Raw genomic sequence first — 13,595 nt, 5'->3', positions numbered from 1 at the left:
TAGGCTTCTTGTGTGAGTGCCAAGTGCCATCTATCTGGGTGTGGCAGCTTCTATGTGGTTCCCCCAGGATTGTCATTCTTTCTTATCTGCCACCTTTCTCTTGGCCCTTTTTCCCTTGTTCTCTTTGCCCTAATTCTATTTGTATTATAATGGTGTTTTTTTGTTTGTTTGTTTTTTGTTTTTTTGTTTGTTTGTTTTTCCCCCACTAGGCTGGCAGTGAATACTGAGTAATTGCAATTTTGGGAACACTCATTCCCTAAGGAAGGCTCACTGGGAAATTTCTGCAGAAGGGCCAGGTGTCGGCAACCTTTCAGAAATGGAGGGAGGTCCTGCTGCTGACCCCCACCTCTTCAACATGTTGGAGCTGGTGGTATCTTGTGGCCTAGAAAGTCCAAGGGACTTCTGAAAGGCCTTCCAATGAAAATATCTCTTCAGCGTATTCTACCAGTTAAATTCATTTGAGCTGTTGAGCTAATCTTTGAAAAAGATATTCCTCTCTGGGAGACCGAGTTTATTCTTGGCAGAGTACAAGTCATGTAATGTTTTTTGTATGTTTGTTTGTTTTTAAGACACAACCTCACTCTTTCACTTAGGCTAGAGTGTAGTGGCATGATCACAGCTCACTGCAACCTCAAACTCCTAGGCTCAAGGGATCTTCCTGCCTCAGCCTCCTGAGTAGCTGGGACTATAGGTACATACCATCACACCTGGCTAATTTTTTATTTATTTATTTTTAATTTTTTTTTGGTAGAGATGAGGGTCTCACTATATTGCCCAGGCTGGTCTCAAACTCCTGGCGTTATGCAATCCTTGGGCCTTGGCCTCTTAAAGTGCTGGGATTATAGGCATCAACCACCACACCCAGCAAATCATGTAATCTTATTGCTTTCTCACATAGTTGTTCATGATGCTTGGCTAAAAGAATGGAAGCTGGCAGAGATGGAAAGGGAGAAATGTTGGTGTATGGTTTGGTGTGTGCATTCTACAATAACAGCTGTGGCCAGAGGGCATCTGACAATGAATACTGTGGGTGGGAAGGCACAGGAGGTGGGAGAGAAATGCAGAGGAAAGGAGAGACACTTGGGAATCATTTGCCTTCTTTGCCATTTTGGCTGAGGCTATAGACATGTCTGTCTGCAGAGTTTCATGCTATGATTTCCTCATGCAGGTGAACCATACATTGTTAATTAATGCTTGTTATATATTAACTACTATCTAGTTCATATTCTATGCCATAGGTAAAGAAGAGAGATTGAATTTTGTTGTTGTTGTTTACTTTCACTGGATAATACTGAGAATTATTTAGGTATTCTGTAAACACTTTTTGAAGGCCTCCTGTCAGTCAGGAACTCAACCAAGGATGGGGAATCCATGCTGAAGGTCCTTGCCCAAAAAGACATCATGGTCTCTAGGAGGAGACAAATATTTGTTCAAAGATTATATAATAAAGTACTTGGTGCCACTACAAGGGAAGCAGAAGAGAGGTAGCTTATTTGGCTTGGGGAGTTAAGGTGGGGGCATAGAGGAAGTGATATTTCAGATGGTTCTTGGAATTTGAATAGGAATTTACCAAAGGTAGAAGAAGGAAGGGGAAATGGTAAATGCAAGGGCATAGAGACAAGAGTAAGAATGAGAAATTCTGAGAAAGGTAAAAAACTCAGCATGGCTGGCACAGAGGGTAATTTGTGGAGGGGGCAAGGACATGAGGCAAGAAAGGGGGGTTGGGCTGAGGTTTTGAAGAGCTGGAGTGGCTGTAAAGGCATTCAGATTCATATGCAGTTGCAGGGAGCCAGCAGGGGCCTGAAGCAGGGGACTGAAATAACTAGGTTCAAAATTAGATAGATAATTCTGGAAACATTGTGGAAGGTGGGCAATTCCAAGCTAAGATCTCTTGAGAGAGTAGACATAGGTCATTAAAAATATCAGGCAAGCAGCCAGGCACAGTGGCTCACACCTGTAATCCTAGCACTTTGGGAGGCTGAGGTGGGAGGATCACTTGAGCCCAGGAGTTTGAGACCAGCCTGGGCAACATGGTAAAGCCCCGTCTCTACAAAAAATACAAAAATTAGTTGGGTGTGGTGATGTGAGCCTGTAGTCTTAGATCCTCGGGAGGCTAAGGTGGGAGGAATGCTTGAGCCTGAGAGGTGGAGGTTGCAGTGAGCCAAGATGGCACCACTGCACTCTAGCCTGGATGACAGAGTGAGGCTGTCTCAAAAAAAAAAAAAAAAAAAAAAACAAAGAAAGAAAGAAAAGGGAAAAAAAAAAAAGCTACCAAAATGTAAAATGTGGGTGGGCATGAGGGACCTTTACTTTTTGCTTTATACATTTCTGCCTTAGTTATATTTTTACAACCAATTATTTTTAACTTAAAAAAATTTTTTTTTATGTCAGTAGTTTTTGGGGAGTGGGTGATTTTTGGTTACATGGGTAAGTTCTTTCGTGGTGACTTCTGAGATTTTGGTGCACCCATCTCCTGAGCAGTGTGCACTGTACCCAATATAGTCTTTTATCCCTTATACCCCCTACCCTTTCTCCTGAGTCCACAAAGTTCATTGTATTATTCTTATGCCTTTGCATCCTCATAGCTTAGTCCCACTTATAAGTGAGAACATCTGATGTTTGGTTTTCCATTCCTGAGTTACTTCATTTAGAATAATGGTGGCTCACGCCTGTAATCCCAGCACTTTGGGAGGCTGAGGCAAGCGGATCACCTGAGCTCAGGAGTTCGAGACCAGCCTGGACAACATGGTGAAACCCTATCTCTACTAAAAATACAAAAATTAGCTGGGCATGGTGGCGGGCACCTGTAATTCCAGCTATTTGGGAGGCTAAGGGAGGAGAATCGCTTGAACCCAGAAGCAGAGGTTGTAGTGAGCCGAGATCATGCCACTGAACTCCAGCCTGGGCAACAGAGCAAGACTCCGTCTCAAAAACAAAACAAAAGGTTCCAACTCCATCCAGGTTGCTGTGAATGCCATTATTTTGTTCCTTTTAATGTTGAATAGTATTGATGGTGTATATATACCACATTTTCTTTATCCACTCATTGGTCGATGGGCATTTAGGATGGTTCCATAATTTTACAATTGCAAATTGTGCTGCTATAAATGTGTGTGTGCATCTGTCTTTTTCATATAATAACTTCTATTCCTTTGGGTAGATACCCAGTAGTGGGATTGCTGAATCGAATGGTAATTCTACTTCTAGTTTTTTAAGGAATCTCCATACTGTTTTCCATAGTGGTTGTACTAGTTTACATTTTCACCAGTACTGTAAAAGTGTTCCCTTTTCACCACATCCATGCCAACATCTATTATTTTTTAATTTTTAAATTATTGCCATTCTTGCAGGAGTAAGGTGGTATCTCATTGTGGTTTTGATTTGCATTTCTCTGATAATTAGTGCTGTTGAGCACTTTTGCATATGTTTGTTGGCCATTTGTATATCTTCTTTTGAGAATTGTCTATTCGTGTCCTTAGGCCACTTTTTGATGGGATTATTTGGTGTTTTTTCTTGATGATTTGAGTTCCTTGTAGATTCTGGATATTAGTCCTTTGTCAGATGCATAGTTTGCGAATATTTTCTCCGACTCTGTGGGCTGTCTGTTTACTCTGCTGATTATTTCTTTTGCTGTGCTCATGTTCTTTACCCACTTTTTAAAGGAGAAAGGTCAAATCTCACTGCAATAAAATTTTGTGCTTTAGCAGAAAACACTTAAAATCTCCATTTGAGAACCTAGAAATAAAGCCAAATACTTACAGCCAACTGATCTTCAATAAAGCAAACAAAAGCATAAAGTAGGGAAAGGACACTCTATTCAATAAATGGTGCTGGGTAAACTGGCAAGCCACATGTGGAAGAATGAAACTGGATCCTCATCTCTCACCTTATACAAAAATCAACTCAAGACGGATCAAAGACTTAAATCTCAGACCTGAAACCATAAAAATTCTAGAGGATAACCTAGGAAAAACTCTTCTACACATTGGCTTAGGCAAAGATTTCATGACTAAGAACCCCCAAGCAAATGCAACAGAAACAAAAATAAATAATTGGGACCTAATTAAACTAAAACCTTTCTGCACAGCAAAAGAAATAATCAGCAGAGTAAACAGACAACCCACAGAGTGGGAGAAAATATTCGCAAACTATGCATCCAACAAAGGACTAACATCCAGAATCTACAAGGAACTCAAATCAGCAAGGAAAAAAAAAAAATCCCATCAAACAGTGGGTGGTAAAGGACATGAATAGACAATTCTCAAAAGAAGATATAGAAATGGCCAACAAATGTATGAAAAAATACTCAACAACACTAATTATCAGGGAAATGCAAACCAAAACCACAATGAGATACCACCTTACTCCTGCAAGAATGGCCATAATTTAAAAATTGAAAAATAATAGATGTTGGCGTGAATGTGGTAAAATGGGAACACTTTTACACTGCTACTGGAAATATACATTAGTTCAACCACTATGGAAAACAGAATGGAGATTCCTTAGAGAACTAGAAGTAGAACTACCATTCAATCCAGCAATCCCACTACTGGGTATCTACCCAGAGGAAAAGAAGTTATTATATGAAAAAGACACATGCACACATTTATAGCAGCGCAATTCACAATTGCAAAAATATGGAACCATCCTAAACGCCCATCGACCAACTAGTGATAAAGAAAAGGTGGCATATATACACCATGGAATACTACTCAGCCATAAAGCAGAATGAAATAATGGCCTTTGCAACAACTTGGATGGAGCTGGAGGCCATTATTCTAAGTGAAGTAACTCAGGAACGGAAAACCAACTATCTCATGTTTTCACTTGTAAGTGGGCTAAGCTATGAGGATGCAAAAGCATAAAAATGATGTAATGGACTTTGGGGACTTGTGGACGGGGGAATGGGTGGGAGGAGGGTGAGGGAGAAAAGACTACATATTGGGTACACCAAAACCTCAGAAATCACCACTAAAGAACTTATCCATGTAACCAAAAACCACCTGGACCCCCAAAAACTATTGAAATAAAATAATAAGAATAAAGCTCTATTGAATAATTTATTTTTAAAGGAAATACTCATTCCTAAAGTATTTAAAAATTCCTCTAGGGCTTGGTATAAACAAAATTTGAACTGGGTTTTTTGTCTAGGAAGAAAATGGACATATATCTCATTCTCCACAAACAATGAAATCTGCTTTTGCACTATCAGCGATTTATTATTTCCCCAGGAATCCTATTAATCTAAATTGCAGATAACACTGAATAAATACTTTATATTTAGCTATGAACTGTGCATTTATAATTGCATTTAAATGTGGGTTTGGAAATCACCCCATAGATAACTGAAAATGGACTTTTTTAGAAAAAAATGTAATTATATAGATTTTTTACATGGACTATGGACTCGCTTTTGTTGATCCTTCCCTGTGAACTGTTTTAAGTTCAAATGTAGGTGTGGGTGAAAATTTTCAGCACACAGATCAAGAAACCCACCATTAATACAGCCTTGTTCATCACACTGAATTTTTTGGAAACCAAAAATTGAAAATGTATGCTGTTAATTAGTCAGGTGTGGTGGCATGCGCCTGTGCCTATAGTCCCAGCTACTCAGAAGGCTGAGATGGGAGGGTTGCTTGAGCCTGGGAGGTGGGGGTCGCAGTGAGCCAAGATTACGCCACTGTACTCCAGCCTGGGCGACAGAGCGAGACCCTATCTCAAAAAAGAAAATAAAAAGACAAAGAACATGTATGCTCTTAATTGAAGATACTAGAAAGCTGTCTTCTGCGTGAACTTATTAGATAAACATCCACTTACAGTCCTTCAAAATAAAGTAACCAAATTTGGCACCTGCACTTCAAAAGAACCAAGATGGCTGGACACAGTGGCTCACGCCTGTAATCCCAGCACTTTGGGAGGCCGAGTTGGGCGGATCATCTGAGGTCAGGAGTTTGAGACCAGCCTGGCCAATGTGGCAAAACCCCATCTCTACTAAAAATACAAAAAAAAAGAAAAAATAGAAAATAATTAGCCGGGTGTAGTGGCACACGCCTATAATCCCAGCTACTCGGGAGGCTGAGGCAGGAGAATCACTTGAACCCAGGAGGTAGAGGTTGCAGTGAGTCAAGATCATGCCACTGCACTCCAGCCTGGGCAACAGAGCAAGACTCCACCTCAAAAAAAAAAAAAAAAAGAATCAAGATGGTGCTGTTCTTCCTCTCCTCATGTAATGTGAGACAAGACAATTAGAACTCATTTGTCTCCTTTAAGACATTTATGGAAAACAGTGGTATGAGGATCCTTAGTAATTTAAAAACCCTAGAGTAACTTAAACTTGCTAATATAACATCTTGTAAGAGATGTGGCTTTACAGGAAGTTCAAATATTATTATATGCCTGAAGGAAGCCGTTATTTAGGCTGTGAGGTAACAATTCTCATTCTGTGTAACTAAATTCAGAGCTCTCTTTGGCGCCTGAAAAATGTCTGCCTGAAACCACCCACTCCTCAAAATGTAGTGCATACATTTTATTTTGGGAAGGTGTTCGTGGCGACAGGTTAGCAACTGACTGGCTGCTTAGCCCCTAAATGGTGTACGCACACTGGGGAAGCTGCATTCTACCCTTTGTTTCCATTGAAAAAAATGCCGTTGGAACCCCCACCCCTCCCCCCACAACCAGCACCAGTAAAACTTCATTGCCTTATGGCTGAAACCTCCCAGATATCAGCAATTCCTTTAAGGAAGGAGGATGAGTAAGAGGATAGAGGATCCTGGTAACCTCAATCTAAAAATTGTAAAATGAGCCACCACTGAAGTCAAGTAAGATGACACAGTCCCTGGTTGACAACCCATAAAACTTTAATGATTATCTCTACTCTCTGTGTTCTGAGCCAACATATGCACTCAAAAAAATCCATTATATGTATTGATCTCTTTGATCCAGTTAGAAGTATATATTTTTGGATGATTTTCAAAGGATCATCGTTTGCCAAAATCCCCAGCATGTCGATCCATATCAACAAAGAAATAAAAGTGTCTTTTTACGTTAACTATTAGACAGCCATCCTACTCTTTTCTCTGTTGTGGGAATGAGGAGAAAGAAAGAATTTAGGGCGGTCAGAGAGGAGAAATCTCAATCAGGAGTCCTCTAGAACACTCCTCTTCCTTGTTCTTTTCCTTTATATGCTCTTCTTCTACCTCCTTCTTGTCAAACAAATGAGACTTTTAACATCATATGAATATTTAGATTACTCATTCCTCCAGCCTTCCATCCCTTCCTTCCCTTTGAATTTGCAATCTTTCTGCTTCTGCAATTCAAAAATTGCCAAGTGTGAATGAGTGGATGTTGTGGAACATGAAAAACAAAAAAAAAAACCAAAAAAACCCAACTTCTTCCTAAATTCATATTAGCATAAAAATACAATGACCACAATATTTTTTCAGGAAGGTCAGCTCTCATTTTTTATCATAGCTCTATGTAGGTTAAATTGTGTGGGCGCATTTTTACTACTATGGGATCAAAAAGTCTCGGGACAGCCTACTGAATTATGCCTAAGAGAAGCTTAGGCTGTTTGCAGTCATCAGTGGAATGCTGAAGTCAAAATGTTGAAATGTTCTTTTCCTGAAATATAAGGGAGCTGTTCATGAGTATTAAAAAATGATGCCCTTTTAAAGGGAAAACAACAACAACAGCAAAGAACTCACCAGAAACAGATTTTAGAATTATATGTACTATTTGATCCCAACTATTAATATTTTCTAAAGTAGATAAAATACTGCAAGAAATATAACCAAAAGTTGATAAACATTTCCTCTTGGGACTGGGATTTTGGACCATGTTTTTCTTCTTTATATCTTTGTTACTTTTCTGATTTTTAACAATTACCATATCTTAAACAGCAACAGCTTCCCAAATTACTGTCCCTTCCTAAGGAATGGAGAGGGTGGGGTTGGGATGTCACATGTTTGTTTCTTGGTGTATTGGGTCTCAAATAATTTTTTCTTTTTGACAATTTAACATGTGATATGATGTGGGCTGTAGACTTGGCCTCTTACAATTAGACCTAATCCTGAATCTAAGAATGAAAGAGAATAACATAATCCATTTTTGGTGTGGAAGGGGATGAGTTAGAGGGAGGAACCCCTGTGTAGCAGAACAGGGAGGGGCTTTGTGGCAGTTATTCCAGGTTCTACAGATGCAAATGATGGCTCTCTTATTATGTGATTATATTCATTTGTATGGAGTTTTATAAAACATGAAATGGCAAAGAAAATGTCCCAGCCCCAAATTATGCCATTTGGTCATACAGAACCTATGAAGTTAATAGGAATGGCAATGTCATTACTCTAAAAAAAGTCCATGGAACAAGGAGGTGGGAGAGGAGGCACTAGTTCTGATGATGTAGTGAGCTACAATTGCTGAAATGTGTGTGCCTTGTTTGCAGCCAGGCTGGATTTCTGCCGCTTACCCCCAGGAATGGCAGCAAGCAGGCCATGCACATGCTAGAAGTTCAACAAAGACTCAGATTAATAAATACTCCACATTTGCTTTTCTTCTATCATTTTTATCAAAGGAACTGTTAAGTTATGAACCCTCACCAATGTTGTATTTTGTGCTTGGATCCTTCAGTATTGTGGGGGTGTTAAGAATATGCTGCAAGAACCCCTGTTTTGAAGTCAGACCCAGTTAGAATCCTGAATCCACCACTTAATAGATATGTGTGATCTTGGTGGATTGTTTAATGTCTCTGAATCTCAGGTTAGTATGGACACTGTTTGCTATTGGTGTTGGCTTCAACTCTCACAAACTGTATGACCTTTTTGGGCCTCAGTTTTCCCATCTGTAACATGAGGATAACAGAAGTGCCTATTTCATTTGCTTGTTTGAAGATTGATTGAGGCATTCCATGTAGTGTTTAGCCTGCTGACTGGCTGGTTACATGATTTGGATGTTTGTCCCCTCCAAATCTAATGTTGAAATGTCATCCTCAGTGTTGCAGGTAGGACCTGGTGTGAGGCGTTTCGCCATGGGGGTGGATGCCTCATGAATGGCTTGGTGCTGTCCTCGAAATAATGAGTGAGTTCTTACTGAGTTCACACAAGATCTTGTTGTTTAAAATGGTCTGAGATCTACCCCCTTGCCCTCTCTTGCTCTCTGTCTTGCCATTTGACATGCCTGTTCCCATTTTACCTTCCACCATAATTGTAAGTTTCCGGCGGCCCTCACAGAAGCAGATGCCAGTGGCATGCTTGTACAGCCTGCGGAACTGTGAGCCAAAATAAACCTCTTTTCTTTATAAATTACCTAGCCTCAGATATTTCTTTATAGCAATGCAAAAATGGTCTAATACAGCTGAACACAGAGCAAGTGCTTAATTAAAGTTAGCTATTAGTTGTGTCATTATCAGTAGATACAAGATAAACAAATAAACATCATGTTCTGTGGAATGGTGCATCCAAAACAAGTGTTAGGAACTTTTCAACAATATCCAGTGAGAGCTGATGAACGATTATTTCTGCAAGTAAATTGTCTAAGCATGTTTACTAAGATGAAGTTTTTTGATCTAATCTATATCTGATATCTGGTATATTTGTTTGGTTATTGTATGAGTGATATATATAAGTGATAGGTACTGATCTTTCTGTGTAGAAAGTTTTTCCCCTCTCATTCTAATTGCTACATAAATTTAGCAGGAAGTCAAAACTTGTACTGCTTTAATTTTTTCTTGCAGGTTTTTCTTTTCTTATTTCCTGGCCTTTAGCCATACATATGCTTATAGTTTGCTTTCACTTAATCCTTCCTTTTCTCTTGGGCTGGGTCTTGTATATATGTGTTGATTATAAGCAGAGGGGACTTTACCATAAATTTAGTGAAACTCAAGCTTTAGGGCCTGTCACTTGCATGGGCCATAGGCCCCTTCCAAGATCTTCACTTAATTCTGTATTAGATGTTATAATTTTGTTTGTTTGTTTGTTTTTATAAAAAGCAGGGTCCCTCAAGTAAAGCTTGAGGCCCCACAAAATCTGGATCTGCCCCAATTATAACTTACAGCTTTTTTTTCAGGTTAAAGACTTGACACATTCAACTTAAAATTATCTGAAGTGAATGTTACTATGGGAGCATTATGAGACTAAGGATGTTTTTATTTTCTTGTTCTACTTCAGGTCCTGATTACATTTTGCTCTGCTTCTTCAAGAAAAATAATCTATGCCTTCATTAAAGTCCTTTGACTGGTCAAAATAATGTCAGTATCTGGCTGCTTAAGTATATTCCAGAATTTCAAATGAATAGATGAAGAGGACACCTAGCTTTGTGAACATGCTGCCTCAAACTGAGATTTTTCAGCCTAAAGGAAGTGACCAAGTATGATTTTGCGGCCCAGTTTTGCTAAGCATTGTAGATTTCTAGAGTAAGAGAGGAGGGATAGGACAGTGTGGTGGCCATGAGAACTGTCGCAGGAGAACTGCCATGATCCTGGAGGAAAGGAGGAGGAGGCAAGAGGGAAGGATGTAGGGAATCTAGCCAAATAATAGAGATCCCAGAATTAGAAAGCTGCTTACCAATTTGGCAGTGCTAAATAAGAACAGTAGACGTTTAGGTGGGAACTTTAACCTTCGAAAGACACAGATTATTGGTCTATTGCACATCCACTAACCACTTCTTTACAAAAGTTTTGAACTCCCAATAATGTTTCCAGTGTGGATATCACTCAATAAGTAGCCGAGAATACTAGAATATGTTGAATGTATTTCAGATTAGGTTGAGTGGCATGTGAAAAAAAGTAACAGTAGTTTAAAAATAGAAGCATTTTTTTTTCCTGCCAGACACAGTGGCTCATACCTGTAATTGCAGCATTTTGGGAGGTTGAGGTGGGAGGATCGCTTGATGCCAGGAGTTCAAGACCAGCTTGGGTAATATAATAAGACCCCATCTCTACAAAAAAAATTTTTTTTAAAAGAGCCTGGTGTGGTGGTATGCACCTACAGTCCCAGCTACTCAGGAGGCTGAGGTAGGAGGATTGCTTGAACTCAGGAGCTTGAGATTGCAGTGAGCTGTGACTGTACCACCACACTCCAGCCTGGGTGGCAGAGCAAGGACCTGTGAAGAAGAAGAAGAAGAAGGAGAAGGAGGAGGAGGAGGAGGAGGAGGAGAAGGAGAAGGAGAAGGAGACAGAGGGGGAGGGGGAGGGGGAGGGGGAGGAGGAATGAAAAAGAGAAATTTTCTTCCTTGTCTTACATAAAAGAAGTCTGGAGGGAGGTAGTACAAATCTTGTATGGAGACTCCAGAGTCATCAAGAACCCAAGCTCCATCCAGCTCTCCCTACCTCCTCCCCTGGCATATAATCCTTCTTCTTATGGTTCAATATTACTGCTGGAGCTCCAGCCATTACATCCTCACTCCAGTTGAAATGATGGAGGAAGCACTAAGTATAGCCTTTTCCTTTAAGGAAACTTTCTGGAAATCCCACATGACACTTTTACTTATATCTTATTGCTCAGATTTTAGTTACATGACCACACAGTCATAAAGAGACTAGAAAATATAGTCTTTTGTCTGGGCAGCATTGAAGTCAGCTAGAAGTCAGGGTTTTGTTGTTGAAGGAAGAATGGATACATGGGCAAGCAACAGTCCTGCCATGCTATATTTGCCTTTAAACTACAGTATGTATTACTATTTTCTTTATTTTATAAAACGCTTTCCTCAGTACATTTCATAGGATCTGAATTTGTATTAATGTGCAAACTGGTATTGATCAGAAGTAAATTTAGAAAACACCAGATTGTGCTTTTCTGGGCACTCCTGGTGCAGAGAGATTCTTGGCATAGAGGGATATTTTCTTTTTCTTTCTTTCTTTCTTTCTTTCTTTCTTTCTTTCTTTCTTTCTTTCTTTCTTTCTTTCTTTCTTTCTGTATGTATGTATGTATGTATGTATGTATGTATTTATTTATTTATTTTTTATTATACTTTAAGTTTTAGGGTACATGTGCACAATGTGCAGGTTTGTTACATGTGTATACATGTGCCATGTTGGTGTGCTGCACCCATTAACTCATCATTTACATTAGGTATATCTCCTAATGCTATCCCTCCCCACTCCCCCCACCCCACAACAGGCCCCAGTGTGTTATGTTCCCCTTCCTGTGTCCATGTGTTCTCATTGTTCAATTCCCACCTATGAGTGAGAACATGCGGTGTTTGGTTTTTTGTCCTTGCGATAGTTTGCTGAGAATGATGGTTTCCAGTTCATCCATGAGGACATGAACTCATCATTTTTTATGGCTGCATAGTATTCCATGGTGTATATGTGCCACATTTTCTTAATCCAGTCTATCATTGATGGACATTTGGGTTGGTTCCAAGTGTTTGCTATTGTGAATAGTGCCGCAATAAACATATGTGTGCATGCGTCTTTATAGCAGCATGATTTATAATCCTTTGGGTGTATACCCAGTAATGGGATGGCTGGGTCAAATGTTATTTCTAGTTCTAGATCCCTAAGGAATTGTCACACTGACTTTCACAATGGTTGAACTAGTTTACAGTCCCACCAACAGTGTAAAAGTGTTCCTAATTCTCCGCATCCTCTCCAGCACCTGTTGTTTCCTGACTTTTTAATGATCGCCATTCTACTGGTGTGAGATGGTATCTTATTGTGATTTTGATTTGCATTTCTCTGATGGCCAGTGATGATGAGCATTTTTTCATGTTTATTTTGGCTGCATAAATGTCTTCTTTTGAGAAGTGTCTGTTCATATCCTTCACCCACTTGTTGATGGGGTTGTTTGTTTTTTTCTTGTAAATTTGTTGGAGTTCATTGTAGATTCTGGATATTAGCCCTTTGTCAGATGAGTAGATTGCAAAAATTTTCTCCCATTCTGTAGGTTGCCTGTTCACTCTGATGGTAGTTTCTTTTGCTGTGCAGAAGATCTTGAGTTTAATTAGATCCTATTTGTCAAATTTGGCTTTTGTTGCCATTGCTTTTGGTGTTTTAGACATGAAGTCCTTGCCCATGCCTATGTCCTGAATGGTATTGCCTAGGTTTTCTTCTAGGGTTTTTATGGTTTTAGGTCTAATATTTAAGTCTTTAATCTATCTTGAATGAATTTTTGTATAAGGTGTAAGGAAGGGATCCAGTTTCAGCTTTCTACAGATGGCTAGCCTGTTTTCCCAGCACCATTTATTAAATAGGGAATCCTTTCCCCATTTCTTGTTTTTGTCAGGTTTGCCAAAGATCAGATAGTTGTAGATATGTGGCATTATTTCTGAGGGCTCTGTTCTGTTCCATTGGTCTATATCTCTGTTTTGGTACCAAGTACCATGCTGTTTTGGTTACTGTAGCCTTGTAGTATAGTTTGAAGTCAGGTAGTGTGATGCCTCCAGCTTTGTTCTTTTGGCTTAGGATTGACTTGGCAATGCGGGCTCTTTTTTGGTTCCATATGAACTTTAAAGTAGTTTTTTCCAATTCTGTGAAAAAGGCATTGGTAGCTTGATGGGGATGGCATTGAATCTATAAATTACCTTGGGCAGTATGGCCATTTTCATGATATTGATTCTTCCTAACCATGAGCATGGAGTGTTCTTCCATTTGTTTGTAT

At 39.5% G+C, this 13,595-nt stretch overlaps 1 protein-coding gene across 3 annotated transcripts in view; it reads left to right on the top strand.

The window, feature by feature from the left end:
• METTL24 (methyltransferase like 24) overlaps positions 1–13,595 on the top strand; it is a 121,676-nt gene that overhangs the window by 87,979 nt on the left and 20,102 nt on the right. The gene's annotated exons all lie outside the window — the stretch shown is intronic.

This window comes from Pongo pygmaeus, chromosome 5, assembly GCF_028885625.2.
Source record: "Pongo pygmaeus isolate AG05252 chromosome 5, NHGRI_mPonPyg2-v2.0_pri, whole genome shotgun sequence".
Classification (NCBI taxonomy): Eukaryota; Metazoa; Chordata; class Mammalia; order Primates; family Hominidae; genus Pongo; species Pongo pygmaeus.
Note: the sequence above shows the minus strand (reverse complement) of the source record. Positions and strands in the feature narration are given on the sequence as shown.